Here is a 10,050-nt window from a genome sequence, read left to right as displayed (position 1 = left end):
CCTGAGTTAGTTAGCTAAGAATAATGGCCTCCAGCTGCATCCATGTCCCTACAAGGGATATGACGTTGTTCTTTTTTATAGCTGCCTAGTATTCCATGATGTATATACATCACATTTTCCTTATCCAGTCTATAATTGATGGACATTTAGGTCGATTCCATGTCTTTATTATTGTGAATAGTGCTGCAATTATACATGTGTATGTGTCTTTGTAATAGAGTGATTTTTATAGTGAAATATAATAGATATTTCTTTGGGTATATACCCAGCAATGGGTTTGTTGAGTCAAGTTGTATTTCTGTCTTTAGGTCTTTGAGGAATCACTACACTGTCTTCCACAATGTTTGAATTAATTTGCATTTCCCCCAACAGCATTCCTTTTTCTTTGTAACCTCGCCATCATCTGTTATTTTTTGAACGTTTAATAATAGTGATTCTGACTCGTGTAAGATGGTGTCTCATTGTGGTTTTGATTTGCATTTCTCTAATGGTCAGTGATGTTGAGCTTTCTTCATATGATTGTTGGCCACATGTATATCTTATTTTGAAAAGTGCCTATTAATGTCTTTTGTCCACTTTTTAATGGGGTTGTTGTTTTGTTTCTTGTAAATTTGTTTAAGTTCCTTGTAGACGTTGGTTATTAGACCTTTGTTGGATGTGCAGTTTTCAAAACTTTCTCACAATTCTGTAGGTTGCTTGTTTACTCTGTTGGTAGTTTTTTTTCTGTGCAGTAACTCTTTAATTACATCCCATTTGTCAAATTTTGCTTTAGATGCAATTGCCTTTGGCATCTTTGTTATGAAATCTTTTGCCTGTGCTATGTCCTGAATGGTATTGTTTAGGTTGTTTTCCAGGGTTTTATTTTGTAGTTTTTGGTTTTATATTTAAGTCTTTAATCCATCTCGAATTGTTGATTTTTCTATGTGTTGTAAGGAAGGGGTCCAGCCTCAATCTTCTGCATATGACTAGCGAGTTATCCTATGACCATCTATTAAATAAGGAATCCTTTCCTCATTGCTTGTTTTTGTCAGCTATGTTGAAGATCAGACGATCATAGATGTATGGCCTTATTTCTGGGCTCTCTATTTTGTTCCACTGTTTGAGGTGCCTGTTTTTGTACCAGTACCATGCTGTTTTGGTTACTGTAGCCTTGTAGTATAATTTGAAGTCTGGTAATGTGATGCCTGCAACTTTGTTCATTTTGCTCAGGATTTTCTTGGCTATTCAGGCTCTTTTCCGGTTTCATATAAATTAAAATTTTTTTTCTAGTTCTGTGAAGAATCTTAATGATTGTTTAATAGGAACAGCATTGAATCTATAAATTGCTTTGAGGAGTATGGCCATTTTAACTATATTTATTCTTCCTATCCATGAGCATGGAATTTTTTTTATTTGTTTGTGTCATCTCGGATTTCTTTGAACATTGGTTTGTAGTACTCCTTGTAGAGATCTTTCACCTCCCTAGTTAGCTGTATTCCTATGTATTTTATTCTTTTTGTGGCAATTGTAAATGAGAGTTTGTTCGTGATTTGGCTCTTTGCTTTACTGTTGTTGGTGTATAGGTATGCTCGTGATTTTTGCACATTGATTTTTTATCCTGAAACATTGCTGAAGTTCTTTATCAGCTTAAGAAGATTTTGGGCTAAAACAACGGGATTTTATAGATATAGGATCATGTTGTCTGCAAACAGGGATAGTTTGACTTCCTCTCTTCCTATTTGAAAGCACTTTTTTCTTTCTCTTGCCTGATTGCCCTGGCCAGGACTTCCAATACTATGACTAATAGGAGTGGCGAGAGAGGGCATACTTGTCTGGTGACAGTTTTCTAGGGGAATGATTTCAGCTTTTGCCAATTTAGTATGATGTTAGCTGTGGGTTTATCATATATAGCTCTTATTATTTTGAGGTATTGTCCTTCAGTACGTAGTTTATTGAGAGTTTTTAACATGAATGGATGTTGAATTTTATTGAATGCCTTTGCTGCCCTTATTGAGATAGTCATGTAGTTTTTGTTTTTAGTTCTGTTTATGTTATAAATTACATTTATTGATTTGCATATGTTGAACCCACTTTACATCCCAGGGATAAAGCCTACTTGATCTTGGTGGATAAGCTTTTTGATGTAATGCTGGATACGGATTGCCTGTATTTTGTTGAGAATTTTTTCATCGATATTCTTCAAAGAGATTGACCTGAAGTTTTATTTTTGTGTTGAATCACTGGCAGGTTTTGGCATGAGGATAATGCTGGCCTCATATAATAAGTTAGGAAGGTGTCCCGGTTTTTCAATTTTTTGGAAGTTTCAGTAGAAGTGGTACCAGCTCTTTGTACCTCTGACAGAATTCAGCTGTGAATCCATCTGATCCAGGAATCTTTTGCTTGTTAGGTTATGTATTACTGCCTCAATTTCAGACTCATTATTGGTCTGTTGAGAGATTCAATTTCTTACTGGATCAATTTTGGGAGGGTGTGTGTATCCAGGAATTTATCAAATTTCTTTTAGATTTTCTAGTTTATGTGCATAGAAGTGTTTATAATATTCTCTGATGGTTGTATTTCTGTGGGGTCAGTGGTAATATTCCCTTTGTTATTTTTTATTTTGTTTATTTGAATCTTCTCTCTTCTTATTACTCCTGTTTCTTTTTCATCAAACTTTTTCGATATGGTTCATACTATGGCTTCATGCAGGCCTAGGCCTCATCTCCTTTACTGTTACTATTTTCAAATATTTTAATCACATCCAATTTCACTTGCAGCATTCTTTATCACTTTTCATTTATTTAATAAACTTCCATCTATGTTGGTCAGTTCCCTATTTCAATGATCCGTTTTCATAAAATGCCTCATGAATTTACCCATGTCAGATAAGGAAGCAACAGAGCTACTTGCTTTGCCTTTTCTGTGTGAACCAAATTACATCTGCTCTGACCAATCTACAATGGACTTTGAAATAATTGATGAGGTTGGTCACCTATTATGCTGTGCATGCCATTTGTGTAGTTATTTGTAGATGGAAAAAATAGCAGTAAAATTTGGACTTTATGCAGTTACTCAGTTAATACTCTATGGTAAGTGAAATCTAAACCATGTTTTTAGGAGACGTGTGCTATTTAAGTAAATTGTGGAAAATGAATTTCATTCTTATAAGAATTATGCAAAGCAAGAGCTGCTTGTCTTTGTTAAATAAGTTTATTCCATTATAAAGATGTCCCCAAAGGAAATCTGAGGCATATGGCTTTGTTGATGAACACTTGCAAATATGTGGAAGAAATAACTTCAATATTCCACCTACTCATCCAAGGAATAGAAAAGAAAGACCCACATTGCAACTTTTTTTGAGGCTAGCAGAAGTTTAATATTAAAATTGTATAGGGACATCACCAGAAAGGAAAATTACAGATCAATATTTTTCCCAAGCATAGATGCAGATATCTTGAAAAGAGCATTAACAAATTAACACTGATGATATACAAAAAGAATAATAAAGTATAATAAATTATGATTTAATATAGAAATGAAAAGCTAGTTTAACATTTTAAAATTAATCAGTGTAATCCACTTCGCTAATAAGGAGAAAGTGAGAAATCACATATGGCAATTTTGATAGATGCAGAAAAGAGCAATTGGTTTAAACTCTTAGCAAATTAGAAATACAAGGGAACTTTCTTAATCTGATTGAAAGTATGTTTCTAGAAAATCTATGGAAAACATCTTCCTCAATGGAAAATTATTGAAAGCGTCCCTTGTGTGATTGGGAATGAAACAGAATGTCTGCTACCACCACTTCTAGTCAGCTTTTTATTTGTAGTTTTAGTCAGTGCAATAAAGCAAGAAATATAAATTTATAGCATAAGGATAACAAAAAAAGAAATAGAACTTTTGTTATTAGTAGACAGCCTGACTTGTTGTGTAGAAAATGCAAAGTATTTACAAACAAACAATAATATTAGATTTAGTAAATAAATTTAGAAATGTCTCTTGATAAAAGATCAGTATTAAATATCAATGCATTTCCATATCCAACAAAAAATCAACTTAAAAATATGTATTTTATAATAGCTTTAATAACTTCAAATAATTAGAAATAAATGTAACAAAAATATGTAAGATCTCTACAGTGAAAACAATCAGGTATTATTGAGAAAAAATAAATATGACCTTAATAAATAACTGAATAGATCATGCTCATAGATTAGAAGACTCAATATTGAAAGGTATCCTTTACCACTAAATTATTTTAGAGATTCAATAAAATTTCTGTAAAAACCTCGGTAGGTGTTTTGTGGGAATTGATAAGCAAATTCCTAAATTTGTATTGAGATACCAGTGTCTGAAAGTAGCCAAAGTGTTCTTGAAGATGAATAACAATGCTGGAAAGCTTATATTAACTGATATTAAAATCTGTTTTAACACCATAATAGTTAAAGCGGTATGACATTGGTGTATTAATAGACAAATAGATCAATGGAATTAAATAGAAAGTTAAGAAATGGACCCACAAATATATTTATCTGTCTCATGACAAAAGTAACACTGAAGTATAGTGAGGAAATAATGGTCTTTTCAATAAGTAATGTTTGATCTATTGAGTAGTTATAATAAAACAATGTAGATAAATTCCTAATTCATACTGGACACAAAAAGTAATACCATATGTGAAAGGTATAATATTTATATATATAACACATATATACATATACCATATATATTTATATAAACACACACACACACACATATATAGGACAGAGGACATGTATCCAGAGGATAAAGACCTCCCATTAATCTATTTATTGACTGATTGATTTATATTATCTCCCACATTGACATTTATCACATTAACATTTCTGGCAGAAGCAAGTAAGAAGATTAATCACTGAATTTATATTGACAAGTTTCATTTTGATTCATTAGCCAATTTGGAAAAAATCAATATTGATCAAAGTTATTAAAATTAAAAAGCACATTTTTCTTGCTACTTATAATATTTTTAACTAAAACTCTAAGCAGATAACAGGTGCAAAATCCACCTGCAGGTTTGTTTTAATTGACCATAACATAAACTTCTTGTTTACATTTTTAAAAAGTCATTTATTTATTTAATTATTTAATAACTGTATGTTCTTTTGAGCAGAAAACTGCAAAGACATTTGTAAGAATTATACTCCATAGTCAATACCCATGAACTTATACTGAATTCTTGTGTCACTAAGAATCTTAACCTTATTCTAAGACTTCTTGAAATAACTCACAACTATCACTTTTTTGGAAATATTTTTTCATATTTTGGCCAACAGCTGAAGGGATTTTACTCCAAAATATAGGGCTCGAATTCAAACTTCCAGCACTCCCATCCCTAGTAAACACAATTATGAATATTCAGTATCTAAGTTACCTCTTAGATTATCAACATTTCAGAGCTGTGCTTGATAAATGACCTTTGAAAAAGAATAACTAATATAGAAATAATTAGCTGAATTTATACTCCTGAAGCCTCTTCATCTTTAAGCTTTATACTTACTGTGTTTTCCAGGAGAAATTAAAGAAAAAGGTTACACTAATAATTTGTCAAGCTCAGTTCCAGATGTCTGCTTAAGACTTTCAGTTTATGCAGAGGTGAATCATTATCCTCTGAAATTATAGCACATTACTTCTTGTAGAACTAATAGTAAAATACATCAATCCAAATCTTATGAAAGCAAGACATTTTTAGAAGTAACTAGTATATAAAAATTTCAACATTGGTGGTTTAAATATAAAAATTATTTTTAATTCAAAGTATGCAACAAATAAAACGTACAGAAAACAGATTTTCCCATTGCAATCCGTTGCTTTACCAAATAATATTTTGAAAGCACATTCCTTCAGTCATTAAGCCATTATAAAGTCCTTTTTTTTTTTTTTCTGAGACAGAGTATCACTTTGTCACCCAGGCTGGAATGCAGTGGAGCCATCTTGGCTCACTGCCACCTCGGCCTCATGGGTTCAAGCTATCCTTCTGCTTCAGCCCCCCGAGGAGCTGGAAGTACAGGCATGTGCCACCACACCAGGCTAATTTTCCTATTTTTGGTAGAGACAGGGTTTTACCATGTTGTCCAGGCCGGTTTTAAACTCTTAAACTCAAGTGATCTACTGGCCTCAGCCTCCCAAAGAGCTAGGATTACAGGTGTGAACCACTACGCCAAGCTCATTATAAAGTTCTTAAAGTACAAAAGAAATTAAATCTGTAAGAAAGTCTAGTAGATTAGATGCTGTTGTCAAGACTTGTATGTTGGTTGTTATGCTTTCAGTACATTCCACACCATTTACCTCCATTCATGCTGCCTTGCCTATAGTAACCTCCACTGCCTCCACCACCACGGCCATAAACACCCAAGCCATCAGCAGCACCATATTTTCCATGTAACTGTTCCCCATTTTCATTTTTACAACAGAGCCATAACCTCTTTGATTATTCATTCCATCTCTGCTGTGGCCTCCCATTCCAGAACCTCTCATTCCAGAGCAGAATTCAAAATAGTTTAATTTATCAATGCTGCATTTTTTTTTCATGTTTAGACACGGCAACTACTGCATCTTTTTTTTCCTTTTTTTTCCATAACAAAGAGTTTATTGTTAGCACAATTTGTGGATCACAGTTGAAAGAGCACTGATATAGAAAAATATTTCCAGTGGCAATTTAACTTTTTATTGTATTGAAAAAACACTATGAGATCAACTCTCTTCGCAAATTTTTAAGTGTACAGTACAGAGTTGTTATCTATAAGCACAAGGTTGTCTCTAGAACTTTTTCATCTTTCATAACTGGAACTCTATGTCTATTGAACATCAAGTCACCATTTTCCCCTCTCACTAGCTCCTGGAAAGCACCATTCTACTTTGTGTTTCTATGTTTGACTAGGTGAGATACCTTGTGTAAGTGGAATCAAGCAGTATTTGTCCTTCTGTGATTGGCTTATTTCAATTAGCATGATGTTACTGCATCTTTATATGTCGCAAACTCTATATCTACTTCTGTTGCTCTGCCATTAGCTTCAATATCAATATGAATTCATATTGGATTTAGTGGTGAGAAGAAATTAGCAATGTTATTTTCAGTTGCATAAAAAGGCAACCTCTAATATACAAAAGAAATGACCACCATGAAAACCTGAACTTGCATCATTAGCTCTGCCACAGCCATGTCCTCTCATACCTCTTCTATCATTCTGTCATCGAAGCCATTATTTCCATAGCAATAATTATTGTAGCCATCATAGTTATGAAAACCTTCATAAACATCATCATATCCATTACCTCCTCATCACATTCTGTTATACATACTTTCACATCCAACTCTATAATAACCCGCCTGTCTCCTGTTGATCTATCATATGGTCCCAGTCACTGTTAAAGACAAATAGGCAAAAGACTTGCATGAAAAAGGACTTTGCACAAAAGAGGGTATCCAAATGTGATGGAGTGCTCCACTTCATTACTTGTTAGGGAAATGTAAATTAAAATAATGAAACCACATATCCACTAGAATGGCTAAAATAAAAACATAAAAAAGACAAATGATGCTAAATATTGGCAAGGATGTGGAATTCCTGGAATCTCAAACACTCCTTCTGGAAATATAATTGGTAAAACGACTTAAAAAAATATTTGAATGGAAATACTAAAGCTGGACATAAGCGAACTCTCTTTTCTAGCAATTCCAGTCCTAGCCACATACCAACAAAAATGTATGCATATGTGCACCAAAAAGCATGTGCAGGAATATTCGTAGGAGCACTATTTTTAATAGCCCACAACTAAAATCAATTCAAATTGCCAAAACAGTAGAATTGATAAATATATTACAGAATCTTCATATAAAGCAAATAAATTAGTGCTGTAGGTGAAAAATCTCACAAAAATGTCCAGATACAAAAGTGCTCAAATTATATAATTCTATCATTATGAAGTTCAGAAACAGATAAACTTAACTTATAGTGAAATAAGTCCTAATGGTAGTTACTTTTGAGGAGGATCATATCAGTGTGATTATAGAGTGAGTTGCTTTGGGCCTGACTCTCCAGTCTGATATTGCACTATTCTACCTTTTGCTTACTATTCTCAAACTCGCTGATCCTCTTTGTATTCCTCGTATTAGTCACAGTTCTCTAGAAGGACAGAACTAATAGGATAGAGAGATATATGTAAGGGGGAGTTTATTAAGGAGTATGGACTCACACGATCATAAGGTGAGGTTCCACAAGAGGCCATCTACAAGTTGAGAACCAAGGAAGCTAGTTCGAGACCCAAGGCTGAAAAAGCTGGACTCTGATGTTTGAGGATGGGAAGCATTCAGCATGGGAGAAAGATGTAGCCTGGGAGACTAAGCCAGTCTAGTCTTTTCATGTTCTTCTGCCTGCTTTTATTCTGGTTGTGCTAACAGCTGATTCGGTCGTGTCCATCCAGATTGAGTGTGGGTCTGCCTTTCCCACACCACTGACTCAAATGTTAACCTCCTTTGGCAACACCCTTACAGACACACCCAGGAACAATACTTTGCATTCTTCAATCTAATCAAGTTGACACTCAATATTAACCATCATAAGTCCACCCCTTGTCAACTTGAACCCATACACATCTCCTCAGAACACACATAATCCTCAAATGAAGACAATAATAAGGTCATAATTACACCTAACATAATACAACCATCCTTCGTAAAACTGGAAACGCACCAATCTCCAACCCAAATGCTACTACATAAAGTTAACTACATTTAAATGATGATATGAAGTGAATAAATCTTTTGTCACACAAAGAAAAAAGAAAGTGAAATGAAGATATATTCTAGTATAACTGTATACATGCACAAACATGTTCCTAATAAAATAAATAGGAAATTTCTTCTATGGTTTTTAGGGTTTTGGGTTTTACATTTAAGTCTTTAGACTGTCTTGAGTTAATTTTTGTATAAGGTGTAAGGAAGGGGTCCAGTTTCTGTTTTCTGCATATTGCTAGCCAGTTTTCCCAGCACCATTTACTGCATAGGAGATCTTTCCCCACTGCTTGTTTTTGTCAGGTTTGTCAAAGATCAGATGGTTGTAGATGTGTGGTGTTGTTCCTGAGGTCTCTGCTCTGCTCCATTAGTCTATATGTCTGGTTTGATACAAGTACCTTGCTGTTTTGGTTACTGTAGCCCTGTAGTATAGTTTGAAGTCAGGTAGCCTGATGCCTCCAGCTTTGTTCTTTTTGCTTAGGATTGTCTTGGCTATATGAGGTATTCTTTGATTCCATATGAAATTTAAAATAGTTCTAATTCGGTGAAGAATGTCAATGGTAGTTTGATGGGAATAGCACTGAATCTATAAATTACTTTGGTCAGTATGGCCATTTTCATGATATTGATTCTTCCTATCCATGAGCATGGAATGTTTTTCCATTTGTTTGTGTTCTCTCTTATTTCCTTGAGCAGTGGTTTGCAGTTCTCCCAGAAGAAGTCCTTCACATCCCTTGTTAGCTGTATTCCTAGGTATTTTATTCTCTTTGTAGCAATTGTGAATGGGAGTTCATTCATGATTTGGCTGTCTGCCTCTTGTTGGTGTAAAGGAATGCTTGTGACTTTTGCACATTGATTTTGCATCCTGAGACTTTGTTCAAGTTGCTTATAAGTTCAAGAAATTTTGGGGCAAAGATGATGGGGTTTTCTAAATATAAAATCGTGTCATCAGCAAAGAGAGATGACTTAACTTCCTCTATTCCTATCTGAATATGCTTTATTTCTTTCTATTGCCTGATTTCCCTGGCCAGAACTTCCAATACTATGTTGAATAGGAGTGGTGAGAGAGGACATCTTTGTCATGTACCAGTTTTCAAAGGGAATGCTTCCAGCTTTTTCCCATTCAATATGATATTGGCTGTCGGTTTCTCATAAATAGTTCTTATTATTTTGAGATATATTTCATCAACCTAGGCAATACCATTCAGGACATAGGCATGGGCAAAGTCTTCTTGACAAAATCACCAAAAGCAATTGCAACAAAAGCCAAAATTGACAAATGGTATCTAATTAAACTA

At 34.0% G+C, this 10,050-nt stretch overlaps 1 pseudogene; it reads right to left on the bottom strand.

Moving 5' to 3' along the window:
- Positions 1-6,283: 6,283 nt before the first annotated feature.
- On the bottom strand, positions 6,284-7,318 carry LOC742712 (heterogeneous nuclear ribonucleoprotein H3-like; annotated as a pseudogene).
- Positions 7,319-10,050: the final 2,732 nt, after the last annotated feature.

This window comes from Pan troglodytes, chromosome X (assembly GCF_028858775.2).
Source record: "Pan troglodytes isolate AG18354 chromosome X, NHGRI_mPanTro3-v2.0_pri, whole genome shotgun sequence".
Classification (NCBI taxonomy): domain Eukaryota; kingdom Metazoa; phylum Chordata; class Mammalia; order Primates; family Hominidae; genus Pan; species Pan troglodytes.
Note: the sequence above shows the minus strand (reverse complement) of the source record. Positions and strands in the feature narration are given on the sequence as shown.